The following is a 15081-nucleotide window of genomic DNA, read 5'->3' on the forward strand; positions in this document are numbered from 1 at the left end:
TTCCACAAATCTTGTGTTTAGGGCCCCTGGAAGCATGAAAATCACTTTAAACATGCTAATTTTAGCTCTAAAACTAATAATCCACCTACAAATGTGAACTGACGTTCAAAAATAAAACATTTAAAAACGGACCATTTTTCACCTTTCTGAAGCTTGACGTAATGGGGGGGTGTTATCTCTTTTGTAAAAAATCAGCTGTTTTTGCTTGAACATTAAATGCCTCCAAATGGTATTTAATTCACTTCCCGGGCCCCTGGAAGCATGAAAATGACTTTAAACATGCTAATTTTAGCTCTAAAACTGATGATCCACCTACAAATGTGAACTGACGTTCGAAAATACAACATTTGAAAACAGACCATTTTTCACCTTTCTGAAGCATGACGTATTGGGGGGGTATTATCTGTTTTGTCAAAACTCACCTTTTTTTGCTTCAACATTAAATGCCTCCAAATGGTATTTAATTCACTTCCCGGGCCCCTGGAAGCATGAAAATCACTTTAAACATGCTAATTTTAGCTCTAAAACTGATGATCTACCTACGAATGTGAACTGACGTTCAAAAATGAAACATTTGACAACGGACCATTTTTCACCTTTCTGAAGCATGACGTAATGGGGGGTGTTCTACACCTCCACCCACCAGCTACGGTCTACTAGCCGCCGTACCACGCATCCGAAGAGCCACCACCGGAGGCAGTTCCTTCTCCTACCTGGTGGCCAAGACATGGAACTCCCTCCCCATCCACCTTCGGCTGACCCAGGACCATCCCGCCTTCAGGAGACAACTCATTTTTCACCTTTCTGAAGCATGACGTAATAGGGGGGTGTTATCTCTTTTGTCAAGAATCAGCTGTTTTTGCTTGAACATTAAATGCCTTCAAATGGTATTTAATTCACTTCCCGGGGTCCTGGAAGCATGAAAATCACTTTAAACATGCTACTAATGTTAGCTCTAAAACTGATGTTCTACCTTCAAATGTGAACTGACGTTCAAAAATAAAACATGTGAGACGGAATGCGGATGAGGGAATACATCAGGCTCTGGTGCTGCTGGACCTCTCAGCCGCTTTCGACACGGTCGACTATAACATCTTGGTCGACCGTGTCGAGCAGGCAGGTCTCAGGGGCATGGCATTGAGCTGGATCCGCTCATTTATTACTGGGCGCACTCAGGCTGTCAGACTAGGACCTTTCACTGCCCCCACCATTTCTTCTACTTGTGGAGTCCCGCAGGGCTCTTCGTTATCACCCCTGCTTTTTAATTTATATCTACGCCCCCTTTTGCACTCCCTTAGGAGGGCCAAAGTAACGATATTCAACTATGCAGACGATCTGCAGTTGATTTTCCCTCTAAACACCAAGGATGCTGTGGTTGAATTTCAAAACACTATGTCCCACATTTTAAAATGGATGAACTGCAGTCATCTGAAGCTTAACCCTGGCAAGACCGAATTGGTCTTGCCGGGACTGAGCGCCCTCAGCTGGAACCCCAGCTTCTGGCCTTCCTGTATGGGAACTCCTCCATCTAAGTCATGTTCGGTCAAGAGTCTGGGAATACATATCAGCGAAGACCTCTCCCTCAAAAAACAAGTCGGAGCAGTTGTCTCAGCTAGTTTCTTCCAGCTGAAGAAAATCAAGAAAATTGCCAGCTTCTTCTCCCCGGCCGCTCTCACTCAGATAGTCATCTCCCTGGTTCTGTCCAGACTTGACTTCTCCAACAGTCTTTACCTTGGCATTCAAGCTGGAGAGCTCAAACGCCTTCAGCTGGTTCAGAATCAGGCCGCCAGACTCCTCCTGAACCTCTCGAAGAGGCAGTCTGTAAGATCCGGCCTGAAACAGCTACACTGGCTGCCTGTGGAGCAGCGTGTGGCGTTTAAAACAGGGTGCATTGTATTCAAATCTCTGCATGACTCTGGCCCTCTTTTCATCAGAGACATGTTTAAGAGATATACTCCCTCACGCAATCTCCGTTCTATTCATAAATCTCTTCTGACTGTTCCATCTTACAAGAGGAAGTGTCTTGGAGGCAGCTGCTTTGACCTTCTTGCAGCTGGTTTTTGGAACTCCCTTCCCCTCCATCTAAAACTGAATGACAACATCCTCAGTTTTAGACATTCCTTGAAAACCTGGCTTTTCACTCAGGCGCACTGTTGAGCTGCTCCCCCTCCCCTGTGATCCTGCGCTAGCTCCTTCCTACAGCGCCATGAAGCCCCCGGGCGTACGAGCGCTTACAAATACCTATTAACATTAACATATTAACATTAACATGTGAAAACGGACCATTTTTCACCTTTCTGAAGCATGACATAATGGGGGGTGTTATCTCTTTTGTCAAAAATCTTCCGTTTTTGCTTGAACATTAAATACCTCCAAATGGTATTTAATTCACTTCCCGGGGTGAAGAAACACTTTTTGAGAACTCAGAGTGAGTAAATTGGCCATTTTCATGCACTTTTAACCATTCCACAAATCTTGTGTTTAGGGACCCTGGAAGCATGAAAATCACTTTAAACATGCTAATTTTAGCTCTAAAACTGTTGATCCACCTACAAATGTGAACTGACGTTTAAAAATAAAACATTTGAAAACAGACAATTTTTCACCTTTCTGAAGCATGACGTAGTGGGGGGGTGTTATCTCTTTTGTCAAAAATCAGCTGTTTTTGCTTCAACATTAAATGCCTCCAAATGGTATTTAATTCACTTCCCGGGCCCCTGGAAGCATGAAAATCACTTTAAACATGCTAATTTTAGCTCTAAAACTGATGATCTACCTACGAATGTGAACTGACGTTCAAAAATGAAACATTTGACAACGGACCATTTTTCACCTTTCTGAAGCATGACGTAATGGGGGGTGTTCTACACCTCCACCCACCAGCTACGGTCTACTAGCCTCGTGCTCGCCGCCGTACCACGCATCCGAAGAGCCACCACCGGAGGAAGTTCCTTCTCCTACCTGGTGGCCAAGACATGGAACTCCCTCCCCATCCACCTTCGGCTGACCCAGGACCATCCCGCCTTCAGGAGACAACTCATTTTTCACCTTTCTGAAGCATGACGTAATAGGGGGGTGTTATCTCTTTTGTCAAGAATCAGCTGTTTTTGCTTGAACATTAAATGCCTTCAAATGGTATTTAATTCACTTCCCGGGCTCCTGGAAGCATGAAAATCACTTTAAACATGCTACTAATGTTAGCTCTAAAACTGATGTTCTACCTTCAAATGTGAACTGACGTTCAAAAATAAAACATGTGAAAACGGACCATTTTTCACCTTTCTGAAGCATGACATAATGGGGGGTGTTATCTCTTTTGTCAAAAATCTGCCGTTTTTGCTTGAACATTAAATACCTCCAAATGGTATTTAATTCACTTCCCGGGGTGAAGAAACACTTTTGAGAACTCAGAGTGAGTAAATTGGCCATTTTCATGCACTTTTAACCATTCCACAAATCTTGTGTTTAGGGACCCTGGAAGCATGAAAATCACTTTAAACATGCTAATTTTAGCTCTAAAACTGTTGATCCACCTACAAATGTGAACTGACGTTTAAAAATAAAACATTTGAAAACGGACCATTTTTCACCTTTCTGAAGCATGAAGTAATGGGGGGTGTTATTTCTTTTGTAAAAAATCAGCCATTTTTGCTTGAACATTAAATACCTCCAAATGGTATTTAATTCACTTCCCGGGGTGAAGAAACACTTTTGAGAACTCAGAGTGAGTAAATTGGCCATTTTCATGCACTTTTAACCCTTCCACAAATCTTGTGTTTAGGGTCCCTGGAAGCATGAAAATCACTTTAAACATGCTAATTTTAGCTCTAAAGCTGATGATCCACCTACAAATGTGACCTGACGTTCAAAAATAAAACATTTGAAAACAGATCATTTTTCACCTTTCTGAAGCATGACGTAATGGAGGGGGGTGTTATCTCTTTTGTCAAAAATCTGCTGTTTTTGCTTGAACATTAAATGCCTCCAAATTGTATTTAATTCACTTCCCAGGCCCCAGGAAGCATGAAAATCACTTTAAACATGCTAATTTTAGCTCTAAAACTGATGATCCATCTACAAATGTGAACTGACGTTAAAAAATAAAACATTTGAAAACGGACCATTTTTTACTTTCTGAAGCATGACGTAATGGGGGGGGTGTTATCTCTTTTGTAAAAAATCACCTGTTTTTGCTTGAACATTAAATACCTCCAAAGGGTATTTAATTCACTTCCCGGGCCCCTGGAAGCATGAAAATCACTTTAAACATGCTAATTTTAGCTCTAAATCTGATGATCCACCTACAAATGTGAACTGACGTTCAAAAATAAAACATTTGAAAACGGACCATTTTTCCACTTTCTGAAGCATGACGTAATTGGGGGGTGTTATCTCTTTTGTAAAAAATCAGCTGTTTTTGCTTGAACATTAAATGCCTCCAAATGGTATTTAATTCAATTCCCGGGCCCCTGGAAGCATGAAAATGACTTTAAACATGCTAATTTTAGCTCTAAAACTGATGATCCACCTACAAATGTGAACTGACGTTCAAAAATAAAACATTTGAAAACGGACCATTTTTCACCTTTCTGAAGCATGACGTAATGGGGGGGAGGTTATTTCTTTTGTCAAAAATCACCTGTTTTTGCTTGAACATTAAATACCTCCAAATGGCATTTAATTCACTTCCCGGGGTGAAGAAACACTTTTTGAGACCTCAGAGTGAGTAAATTGGCCATTTTGATGCACTTTTAACCATTCCACAAATCTTGTGTGTAGGGCCCCTGGAAGCATGAAAATCACTTTAAACATGCTAATTTCAGCTCTAAAACTGATGATCCACCTAAAAATGTGAACTGACGTTCAAAAATAAAACATTTGAAAACAGACAATTTTTCACCTTTCTGAAGCATGACGTAGTGGGGGGGTGTTATCTCTTTTGTCAAAAATCAGCTGTTTTTGCTTGAACATTAAATGCCTCCAAATGGTATTTAATTCACTTCCCATGCCCCTGGAAGCATGAAAATGACTTTAAACATGCTAATTTTAGCTCTAAAACTGATGATCCACCTACAAATGTGAACTGACGTTGAATAAATAAAACATTTGAAAACGGACCATTTTTCACCTTTCTGAAGCATGACGTAATGGGGGGGGTTATTTCTTTTGTCAAAAATCACCTGTTTTTGCTTGAACATTAAATACCTCCAAATGGCATTTAATTCACTTCCCGGGGTGAAGAAACACTTTTTGAGACCTCACAGTGAGTAAATTGGCCATGTTCATGCACGTTTAACCATTCCACAAATCTTCTGTTTAGGGCCCCCGAAAGCATGAAAATCACATTAAACATGCTAATTTTAGCTCTAAAACTGATGATACACCGACAAATGTGAAATGTCGTTCAAAAATAAAACATTTGAAAACTGACCATTTTTCACTTTTCTGAAGCATGACGTATTGGGGGGGGGGGTTATCTCTTTTGTCAAAACTCACCTTTTTTTGCTTGAACATTAAATACCTCCAAATGGCATTTAATTCACTTCCCGGGGTGAAGAAACACTTTTTGAGACCTCACAGTGAGTAAATTGGCCATGTTCATGCACGTTTAACCATTCCACAAATCTTCTGTTTAGGGCCCCTGGAAGCATGAAAATCACTTTAAACATGCTAATTTTAGCTCTAAAACTAATAATCCACCTACAAATGTGAACTGACATTCAAAAATAAAACATTTGAAAACGGACAATTTTTCACCTTTCTGAAGCATGACGTAATGGGGGTGTTATCTCTTTTGTCAAAAATCAGCCGTTTTTGCTTGAACATTAAATGCCTCCAAATGGTATTTAATTCACTTCCCGGGGTGAAGAAACACTTTTTGAGACCTCAGAGTGAGCAAATTGGCCATTTTCATGCACTTTTAACCATTCCACAAATCTTGTGTTTAGAGCCCCTGGAAGCATGAAAATCACTTTAAACATGCTAATTTTAGGTCTAAAACTAATAATCCACCTACAAATGTGAACTGACGTTCAAAAATAAAACATTTGACAACGGACCATTTTTCACCTTTCTGAAGCATGACGTAATGGGGGGTGTTATCTCTTTTGTCAAAAATCAGCCGTTTTTGCTTGAACATTAAATGCCTCCAAATGGTATTTAATTCACTTCCCGGGGTGAAGAAACACTTTTTGAGACCTCAGAGTGAGCAAATTGGCCACTTTCATGCACTTTTAACCATTCCACAAATCTTGTGTTTAGAGCCCCTGGAAGCATGAAAATCACTTTAAACATGCTAATTTTGGCTCTAAAACTAATAATCCACCTACAAATGTGAACTGACGTTCAAAAATAAAACATTTGAAAACGGACCATTTTACACCTTTCTGAAGCATGACGTAATATGGGGGGGTGTTATCTCTTTTGTCAAAAATCAGCCATTTTTGCTTGAACACTAAATGCCTCCAAATGGTATTTAATTCACTTCCCGGGGTGAAGAAACACTTTTGAGAACTCAGAGTGAGTAAATTGGCCATTTTCATGCACTTTTAACCATTCCACAAATCTTGTGTTTAGGGACCCTGGAAGCATGAAAATCACTTTAAACATGCTAATTTTAGCTCTAAAACTGTTGATCCACCTACAAATGTGAACTGACGTTTAAAAATAAAACATTTGAAAACGGACCATTTTTCACCTTTCTGAAGCATGAAGTAATGGGGGGTGTTATTTCTTTTGTAAAAAATCAGCCATTTTTGCTTGAACATTAAATACCTCCAAATGGTATTTAATTCACTTCCCGGGGTGAAGAAACACTTGTTGAGAACTCAGAGTGAGTAAATTGGCCATTTTCATGCACTTTTAACCCTTCCACAAATCTTGTGTTTAGGGTCCCTGGAAGCATGAAAATCACTTTAAACATGCTAATTTTAGCTTTAAAGCTGATGATCCACCTACAAATGTGACCTGACGTTCAAAAATAAAACATTTGAAAACAGATCATTTTTCACCTTTCTGAAGCATGACGTAATGGGGGGGGGGGTGTTATCTCTTTTGTCAAAAATCTGCTGTTTTTGCTTGAACATTAAATGCCTCCAAATTGTATTTAATTCACTTCCCAGGCCCCAGGAAGCATGAAAATCACTTTAAACATGCTAATTTTAGCTCTAAAACTGATGATCCATCTACAAATGTGAACTGACGTTAAAAAATAAAACATTTGAAAACGGACCATTTTTTACTTTCTGAAGCATGACGTAATGGGGGGGGTGTTATCTCTTTTGTAAAAAATCACCTGTTTTTGCTTGAACATTAAATACCTCCAAAGGGTATTTAATTCACTTCCCGGGCCCCTGGAAGCATGAAAATCACTTTAAACATGCTAATTTTAGCTCTAAATCTGATGATCCACCTACAAATGTGAACTGACGTTCAAAAATAAAACATTTGAAAACGGACCATTTTTCCACTTTCTGAAGCATGACGTAATTGGGGGGTGTTATCTCTTTTGTAAAAAATCAGCTGTTTTTGCTTGAACATTAAATGCCTCCAAATGGTATTTAATTCAATTCCCGGGCCCCTGGAAGCATGAAAATGACTTTAAACATGCTAATTTTAGCTCTAAAACTGATGATCCACCTACAAATGTGAACTGACGTTCAAAAATAAAACATTTGAAAACGGACCATTTTTCACCTTTCTGAAGCATGACGTAATGGGGGGGAGGTTATTTCTTTTGTCAAAAATCACCTGTTTTTGCTTGAACATTAAATACCTCCAAATGGCATTTAATTCACTTCCCGGGGTGAAGAAACACTTTTTGAGACCTCAGAGTGAGTAAATTGGCCATTTTGATGCACTTTTAACCATTCCACAAATCTTGTGTGTAGGGCCCCTGGAAGCATGAAAATCACTTTAAACATGCTAATTTCAGCTCTAAAACTGATGATCCACCTAAAAATGTGAACTGACGTTCAAAAATAAAACATTTGAAAACAGACAATTTTTCACCTTTCTGAAGCATGACGTAGTGGGGGGGTGTTATCTCTTTTGTCAAAAATCAGCAGTTTTTGCTTGAACATTAAATGCCTCCAAATGGTATTTAATTCACTTCCCATGCCCCTGGAAGCATGAAAATGACTTTAAACATGCTAATTTTAGCTCTAAAACTAATAATCCACCTACAAATGTGAACTGACGTTCAAAAATAAAACATTTGAAAACAGACAATTTTTCACCTTTCTGAAGCATGACATAATGGGGGGGTTATCCCTATTGTCAAAAATCAGCCGTTTTTGCTTGAACATTAAATGCCTCCAAATGGTATTCAATTCACTTCCCGGGCCCCTGGTAGCATGAAAATCACTTTCAACATGCTAATTTTAGCTCTAAAACTAATAATCCACCTACAAATGTGAACTGACATTCAAAAATAAAACATTTGAAAACAGACAATTTTTCACCTTTCTGAAGCATGACATAATGGGGGGGTTATCCCTATTGTCAAAAATCAGCCGTTTTTGCTTGAACATTAAATGCCTCCAAATGGTATTTAATTCACTTCCCGGGGTGAAGAAACACTTTTTGAGACCTCAGAGCGAGCACATTTGCCATTTTCATGCACTTTTAACAATTCCACAAATCTTGTGTTTAGGGCCCCTGGAAGCATGAAAATCACTTTAAACATGCTAATTTTAGCTCTAAAACTAATAATCCACCTACAAATGTGAACTGACGTTCAAAAATAAAACATTTGAAAACGGACCATTTTTCACCTTTCTGAAGCATGACGTAATGGGGGGGGTGTTATCTCTTTTGTCAAAAATCAGCCGTTTTTGCTTGAACATTAAATGCCTCCAAATGGTATTTAATTCACTTCCCGGGGTGAAGAAACACTTTTTGAGACCTCAGAGCGAGCACATTTGCCATTTTCATGCACTTTTAACCATTCCACAAATCTTGTGTTTAGGGCCCCTGGAAGCATGAAAATCACTTTAAACATGCTAATTTTAGCTCTAAAACTAATAATCCACCTACAAATGTGAACTGACGTTCAAAAATAAAACATTTGAAAACGGACCATTTTTCACCTTTCTGAAGCTTGACGTAATGGGGGGGTGTTATCTCTTTTGTAAAAAATCAGCTGTTTTTGCTTGAACATTAAATGCCTCCAAATGGTATTTAATTCACTTCCCGGGCCCCTGGAAGCATGAAAATGACTTTAAACATGCTAATTTTAGCTCTAAAACTGATGATCCACCTACAAATGTGAACTGACGTTCGAAAATACAACATTTGAAAACAGACCATTTTTCACCTTTCTGAAGCATGACGTATTGGGGGGGTATTATCTGTTTTGTCAAAACTCACCTTTTTTTGCTTCAACATTAAATGCCTCCAAATGGTATTTAATTCACTTCCCGGGCCCCTGGAAGCATGAAAATCACTTTAAACATGCTAATTTTAGCTCTAAAACTGATGATCTACCTACGAATGTGAACTGACGTTCAAAAATGAAACATTTGACAACGGACCATTTTTCACCTTTCTGAAGCATGACGTAATGGGGGGTGTTCTACACCTCCACCCACCAGCTACGGTCTACTAGCCTCGTGCTCGCCGCCGTACCACGCATCCGAAGAGCCACCACCGGAGGCAGTTCCTTCTCCTACCTGGTGGCCAAGACATGGAACTCCCTCCCCATCCACCTTCGGCTGACCCAGGACCATCCCGCCTTCAGGAGACAACTCATTTTTCACCTTTCTGAAGCATGACGTAATAGGGGGGTGTTATCTCTTTTGTCAAAAATCAGCTGTTTTTGCTTGAACATTAAATGCCTCCAAATGGTATTTAATTCACTTCCCATGCCCCTGGAAGCATGAAAATGACTTTAAACATGCTAATTTTAGCTCTAAAACTGATGATCCACCTACAAATGTGAACTGACGTTCAAAAATAAAACATTTGAAAACGGACCATTTTTCACCTTTCTGAAGCATGACGTAATGGGGGGGGGTTATTTCTTTTGTCAAAAATCACCTGTTTTTGCTTGAACATTAAATACCTCCAAATGGCATTTAATTCACTTCCCGGGTTGAAGAAACACTTTTTGAGACCTCAGAGTGAGTAAATTGGCCATTTTGATGCACTTTTAACCATTCCACAAATCTTGTGTGTAGGGCCCCTGGAAGCATGAAAATCACTTTAAACATGCTAATTTTAGCTCTAAAACTGATGATCCACCTACAAATGTGAACTGACGTTCAAAAATAAAACATTTGAAAACAGACCATTTTTCACCTTTCTGAAGCATGACGTAGTGGGGGGGTGTTATCTCTTTTGTCAAAAATCAGCTGTTTTTGCTTGAACATTAAATGCCTCCAAATGTATTTAATTCACTTCCCGGGCCCCTGGAAGCATGAAAATGACTTTAAACATGCTAATTTTAGCTCTAAAACTGATGATCCACTTACAAATGTGAACTGACGTTCAAAAATAAAAAATTTAAAACAGACCATTTTTCACCTTTCTGAAGCATGACATAGTGGGGGGTGTTATCTCTTTTGTCAAAAATCAGCTGTTTTTGCTTGAACATTAAATGCCTGCAAATGTATTTAATTCACTTCCCGGGCCCCTGGAAGCATGAAAATGACTTTAAACATGCTAATTTTAGCTCTAAAACTGATGTTCCACCTACAAATGTGAACTGACATTCAAAAATAAAACATTTGAAAACGGACCATTTTTCACCTTTCTGAACCATGACGTAATGGTTGGGTGTTATCTTTTTTGTCAAAAATCAGCTGTTTTTGCTTAAACATTAAATGCCTCCAAATGGTTTTTAATTCACTTCCCGGGGTGAAGCAACACTTTTTGAGACCTCAGAGTGAGCAAATTGACCATTTTCATGCACTTTTAACCATTCCACAAATCTTGTGTTTAGAGCCCCTGGAAGCATGAAAATCACTTTAAACATGCTAATTTTAGCTCTAAAACTAATAATCCACCTACAAATGTGAACTGACGTTCAAAAATAAAACATTTGAAAACGGACCATTTTTCACCTTTCTGAAGCATGACGTAATGGGGGGGTGTTATCTCTTTTGTCAAAAAATCAGCCGTTTTTGCTTGAACATTAAATGCCTCCAAATGGTATTTAATTCACTTCCCGGGCCCCTGGAAGCATGAAAATCACTTTAAACATGCTAATTTTAGCTCTAAAACTAATAATCCACCTACAAATGTGAACTGACATTGAAAAATAAAACATTTGAAAACTGACAATTTTTCACCTTTCTGAAGCATGACGTAATGGGGGGGTGTTATCTCTTTTGTCAAAAATCAGCCGTTTTTGCTTGAACATTAAATGCCTCCAAATGGTATTTAATTCACTTCCCGGGGTGAAGAAACACTTTTTGAGACCTCAGAGTGAGCAAATTGGCCATTTTCATGCACTTTTAAGCATTCCACAAATCTTGTGTTTAGAGCCCCTGGAAGCATGAAAATCACTTTAAACATGCTAATTTTAGCTCTAAAACTAATAATCCACCTACGAATGTGAACTGACGTTCAAAAATAAAACATTTGAAAACGGACCATTTTTCACCTTTCTAAAGAATGACGTAATGGGGGGTGTTATCTCTTTTGTCAAAAATCAGCTGTTTTTGCTTGAACATTAAATGCCTCCAAATGGTATTTAAGTCACTTCCCGGGCCCCTGGAAGCATGAAAATCCCTTTAAACATGCTAATTTTAGCTCTAAAACTAATAATCCACCTACAAATGTGAACTGACGTTCAAAAATAAAACATTTGAAAATGGACAATTTTTCACCTTTCTGAAGCATGACGTTATGGGGGGGGGTGTTATCTCTTTTGTCAAAAATCAGCCGTTTTTGCTTGAACATTAAATGCCTCCAAATGGTATTCAATTCACTTCCCGGGCCCCTGGTAGCATGAAAATCACTTTCAACATGCTAATTTTAGCTCTAAAACTAATAATCCACCTACAAATGTGAACTGACATTCAAAAATAAAACATTTGAAAACAGACAATTTTTCACCTTTCTGAAGCATGACATAATGGGGGGGTTATCCCTTTTGTCAAAAATCAGCCGTTTTTGCTTGAACATTAAATGCCTCCAAATGGTATTTAATTCACTTCCCGGGGTGAAGAAACACTTTTTGAGACCTCAGAGCGAGCACATTTGCCATTTTCATGCACTTTTAACAATTCCACAAATCTTGTGTTTAGGGCCCCTGGAAGCATGAAAATCACTTTAAACATGCTAATTTTAGCTCTAAAACTAATAATCCACCTACAAATGTGAACTGACGTTCAAAAATAAAACATTTGAAAACGGACCATTTTTCACCTTTCTGAAGCATGACGTAATGGGGGGGGTGTTATCTCTTTTGTCAAAAATCAGCCGTTTTTGCTTGAACATTAAATGCCTCCAAATGGTATTTAATTCACTTCCCGGGCCCCTGGAAGCATGAAAATCACTTTAAACATGATAATTTTAGCTCTAAAACTAATAATCCACCTACAAATGTGAACTGACATTCAAAAATAAAACATTTGAAAACTGACCATTTTTCACCTTTCTGAAGCATGACGTAATGGGGGTGTGTTATCTCTTTTGTCAAAAATCTGCCGTTTTTGCTTGAACATTAAATGCCTCCAAATGGTATTTAATTCACTTCCCGGGGTGAAGAAACACTTTTTGAGACCTCAGAGCGAGCACATTTGCCATTTTCATGCACTTTTAACCATTCCACAAATCTTGTGTTTAGGGCCCCTGGAAGCATGAAAATCACTTTAAACATGCTAATTTTAGCTCTAAAACTAATAATCCACCTACAAATGTGAACTGACGTTCAAAAATAAAACATTTAAAAACGGACCATTTTTCACCTTTCTGAAGCTTGACGTAATGGGGGGGTGTTATCTCTTTTGTAAAAAATCAGCTGTTTTTGCTTGAACATTAAATGCCTCCAAATGGTATTTAATTCACTTCCCGGGCCCCTGGAAGCATGAAAATGACTTTAAACATGCTAATTTTAGCTCTAAAACTGATGATCCACCTACAAATGTGAACTGACGTTCGAAAATACAACATTTGAAAACAGACCATTTTTCACCTTTCTGAAGCATGACGTATTGGGGGGGTATTATCTGTTTTGTCAAAACTCACCTTTTTTTGCTTCAACATTAAATGCCTCCAAATGGTATTTAATTCACTTCCCGGGCCCCTGGAAGCATGAAAATCACTTTAAACATGCTAATTTTAGCTCTAAAACTGATGATCTACCTACGAATGTGAACTGACGTTCAAAAATGAAACATTTGACAACGGACCATTTTTCACCTTTCTGAAGCATGACGTAATGGGGGGTGTTCTACACCTCCACCCACCAGCTACGGTCTACTAGCCGCCGTACCACGCATCCGAAGAGCCACCACCGGAGGCAGTTCCTTCTCCTACCTGGTGGCCAAGACATGGAACTCCCTCCCCATCCACCTTCGGCTGACCCAGGACCATCCCGCCTTCAGGAGACAACTCATTTTTCACCTTTCTGAAGCATGACGTAATAGGGGGGTGTTATCTCTTTTGTCAAGAATCAGCTGTTTTTGCTTGAACATTAAATGCCTTCAAATGGTATTTAATTCACTTCCCGGGGTCCTGGAAGCATGAAAATCACTTTAAACATGCTACTAATGTTAGCTCTAAAACTGATGTTCTACCTTCAAATGTGAACTGACGTTCAAAAATAAAACATGTGAGACGGAATGCGGATGAGGGAATACATCAGGCTCTGGTGCTGCTGGACCTCTCAGCCGCTTTCGACACGGTCGACTATAACATCTTGGTCGACCGTGTCGAGCAGGCAGGTCTCAGGGGCATGGCATTGAGCTGGATCCGCTCATTTATTACTGGGCGCACTCAGGCTGTCAGACTAGGACCTTTCACTGCCCCCACCATTTCTTCTACTTGTGGAGTCCCGCAGGGCTCTTCGTTATCACCCCTGCTTTTTAATTTATATCTACGCCCCCTTTTGCACTCCCTTAGGAGGGCCAAAGTAACGATATTCAACTATGCAGACGATCTGCAGTTGATTTTCCCTCTAAACACCAAGGATGCTGTGGTTGAATTTCAAAACACTATGTCCCACATTTTAAAATGGATGAACTGCAGTCATCTGAAGCTTAACCCTGGCAAGACCGAATTGGTCTTGCCGGGACTGAGCGCCCTCAGCTGGAACCCCAGCTTCTGGCCTTCCTGTATGGGAACTCCTCCATCTAAGTCATGTTCGGTCAAGAGTCTGGGAATACATATCAGCGAAGACCTCTCCCTCAAAAAACAAGTCGGAGCAGTTGTCTCAGCTAGTTTCTTCCAGCTGAAGAAAATCAAGAAAATTGCCAGCTTCTTCTCCCCGGCCGCTCTCACTCAGATAGTCATCTCCCTGGTTCTGTCCAGACTTGACTTCTCCAACAGTCTTTACCTTGGCATTCAAGCTGGAGAGCTCAAACGCCTTCAGCTGGTTCAGAATCAGGCCGCCAGACTCCTCCTGAACCTCTCGAAGAGGCAGTCTGTAAGATCCGGCCTGAAACAGCTACACTGGCTGCCTGTGGAGCAGCGTGTGGCGTTTAAAACAGGGTGCATTGTATTCAAATCTCTGCATGACTCTGGCCCTCTTTTCATCAGAGACATGTTTAAGAGATATACTCCCTCACGCAATCTCCGTTCTATTCATAAATCTCTTCTGACTGTTCCATCTTACAAGAGGAAGTGTCTTGGAGGCAGCTGCTTTGACCTTCTTGCAGCTGGTTTTTGGAACTCCCTTCCCCTCCATCTAAAACTGAATGACAACATCCTCAGTTTTAGACATTCCTTGAAAACCTGGCTTTTCACTCAGGCGCACTGTTGAGCTGCTCCCCCTCCCCTGTGATCCTGCGCTAGCTCCTTCCTACAGCGCCATGAAGCCCCCGGGCGTACGAGCGCTTACAAATACCTATTAACATTAACATATTAACATTAACATGTGAAAACGGACCATTTTTCACCTTTCTGAAGCATGAC

Source organism: Lissotriton helveticus, chromosome 3_1, assembly GCF_964261635.1.
Source record: "Lissotriton helveticus chromosome 3_1, aLisHel1.1, whole genome shotgun sequence".
Lineage (NCBI taxonomy): Eukaryota > Metazoa > Chordata > Amphibia > Caudata > Salamandridae > Lissotriton > Lissotriton helveticus.